The sequence below is a fragment of the Apteryx mantelli genome, chromosome 30 (assembly GCF_036417845.1).
Source record: "Apteryx mantelli isolate bAptMan1 chromosome 30, bAptMan1.hap1, whole genome shotgun sequence".
Classification (NCBI taxonomy): domain Eukaryota; kingdom Metazoa; phylum Chordata; class Aves; order Apterygiformes; family Apterygidae; genus Apteryx; species Apteryx mantelli.
Genome location: NC_090007.1, coordinates 4,222,350 through 4,225,172, shown reverse-complemented (window position 1 = coordinate 4,225,172; position 2,823 = coordinate 4,222,350).

Here is a 2,823-nt window from a genome sequence, read left to right as displayed (position 1 = left end):
CTTCTTTCTCTTGTGAGTGTCCAGATCCTTTGATGTCCTTTAAACATAAGTGGAATTATTATGGCTCTTGGGTGAGATGTTTAATTTCTGTAGCATCCGTTGTAGTCTGAGAGCTGGTGTGCACAGGAAATTCAGTAGCACTGTCTGCCCTGCCTTCTTCAGAAGATGCCCAAACCTGCTGTCTGGCTACCATGCTGGGATCTTCTCTCAAGGCAGGCTGCAGGTGGGATGGAGTCCATGCTGCCTCATCATGCAGTTCTCTTGCTGGTGCTTTTACCAGTGAAATTATTTCAAGTGGTGTGTGGGGTTTTTTTTGTTTGTTTTAACTCAAGTATCTTAAGCACTGGTACATAAGGATCTGAACAAAATAAATTCCACAGTGCAGAGAGCAGCTGTGTAACAGGGAATCCCTGTATCTGACTGTCTTCAGAAATGGAGGATGAATGTTTGTGGGGCTCATTCAGTGAGGCTGTTCCTGGGACAGATCCCCTCTAATGTATTTCTGCACCCTGGCTGTATCCTGTGTGCGAAGACTAATTCTTTATTTGAGCATCTGGACCACTTATTATGTTATTGGCACTCAAATTATGTTGTTGTTATTAATTGTCTTTGAGATAATGCCAGAACTTCATCAGGGCTGAGGAAGGTCTTATCACCAAGAATCTGCAGAAATTGAGTGAGTGGCCTCAAAATCAAGACTGGTATCTTCTGCCATGCTTCCTCATTAGCTGGATGTGGGCAGTCACTGATCAAATCGAAGACTACAGGAGTATGTATGTATGTGCAATCTATAGTGTGCTGTCTGAGTCTTTATGGATGTTTCTGTGAAACAAGTCCTTTTATTTGATATGTTTTAGGCTTTTTTGTAACCAGTGTTTAAAAAAAAAAAAGTGAAGGCACCAAGCTAGGAGTGTAAAAATAGTTTGTCTGCTTAGGATAGCTGTAGTAACTTAACCTTGGTGAGTAGCAACATCTCTTTGCCCCCACGGTGGTTTCGTACCTCTCAGTTTATGAACAGTCCAAGCCTGAACTAGGCTGCTGGCCAGGTGGAGGCGGAGTGGGGTCCCTCCACCTGTGAGTGTGATTATGTCTGACAGCCCTCTGGACATGCAGTTTCATGGTGGAACAAGTGGGGCTTTAGATGACCAGAAACAAGTTGTGCTTTGGATGCCAAACCCTGAGCGTGCAGGACAGTTTGTAGCATCTGACGAATGCAGCTGGCTGCCCTTGACTTGGATGGCTAGTGGGCCGGATGTATGGAGGGCAGCTGGCTTTAATATACGTTCTCTGGAAAAGTCAGACTCCCTTCCAGAACTGATAATGCCCTTTTGCTTGCCTTAGCCAATGAATCCTGCGTAGTGGCTTGCACAGGCACCCAGCCCTGCGTGGCCCCAACGTGCAGAGGGAGCAGAACTGGAGGTCAGAGTGCCAGAGCTGTCCTGGTGCCCAGGTGGCATTACTGCCTTATGTAGAAAAGCACAGCAAGTGGTGGTGCTGACTGCTCCCTACAGGGCTTTCCTCCATTTACCAGGGCTGTTTCCCTCAGCCATAGTCTTGCTCGCTGCTCACTAGCAGCTTTTTTCTAAGGATGCAGTGGCATGAAGGCAATTAGAGAAACAAAATGAGATGCAAACCATGGGGGAGGAGGTGGCAATAACCACAGTAAATGCGAGTTCTGCACTAATAACTGCTGTCTCTGCCAGGCTCTTGGCTGTAGCCTGTCACAGCTGCAGTACAGGTTTGGTTGTTGTCCTAGGACTCTAGCTGACTAGGTGCTAAACTCACCTCTCAGTTTATCTGTGTTGTTGGTGCATGATAAGGGGCCTGGAAGGCTGGAGTTGTTCTTCGCCCTGAGCAAGCAGGTGAGCTAGCATGAGCTGGTGTCCTGTCTGGGTCAGACAGCCCTGGGAATCAGGAGGGAGCTTCAGGAAGCAGCAGAAATCACTGAATTGTCAAAATAAACTGTCTCTAAGCTCTGCTTGACTGAGAGATTCGTAGAGGTGGGGGCGGAGATGGAGGCTGTCACTGCCTGGCTTCTTCTCCCTCAAGTCTTTGCCCTTTCCATAGGCTTGTGGAAGGAAGAGGTACTAGTAACTTCCTCCAGGCAACCCTCGCCCTCCAGCTGGTGGCTCAGAGTCCAGGGGCTCCCCTTTGCACCCTGGCAGCATTGCTGATGTTTGTTACCGCCCCAGTACATCCATGGCCATGCTGGGTTTGGACCAGAGCTGGGCTTGGCTCCACCACTCTCCCTCAGGGATGTTTCCCTGGCTGGGGCCTGGGGTCTCCTCTTCCCTTGCTTTTACCCTGTGCTCTGTCTGCAGCCTCCTCCTCTAATGTCGCTCCTCTCCAGGCCCAACTGCTCTGCACTAAGGGGACAGTGGGAGATTTCACTAGCTCGGAAGGAAGTGTAGTTAAAACAAAATAATTATTTTTTAGCTCTTGGGACAATTAGTTATCTTGGGTTTTTGGGTTTTTTTTGGTAGTAATTACAAGTAGCAATGTCCTGGGAGATGCAGGTGGTTTGGATTGAAAGGCAGTCCTCAGCCTGCACAGAGACAGGAGGAGGATTTTAAATTATTTCTAAATATTTCTCATGAGTGTGCAGATTTACAGTGGGCTGTAAATATCTTGTGGCACTGAGTTATAGTAGCACTGCACAGGCCTGGGCTTGCTGGCAGCCATCACGATGGCACTGCTGTAAAGACACTGTTGCATGGAGAGATCTTGGCGGTGCTCATAAATCTCTCTAAAAAAAAAATAATGGATGAAGCTGATACAAGGAGAGTGCTGGGTTTCTCAGGCATTTGATCCTCTTCTGTCTCC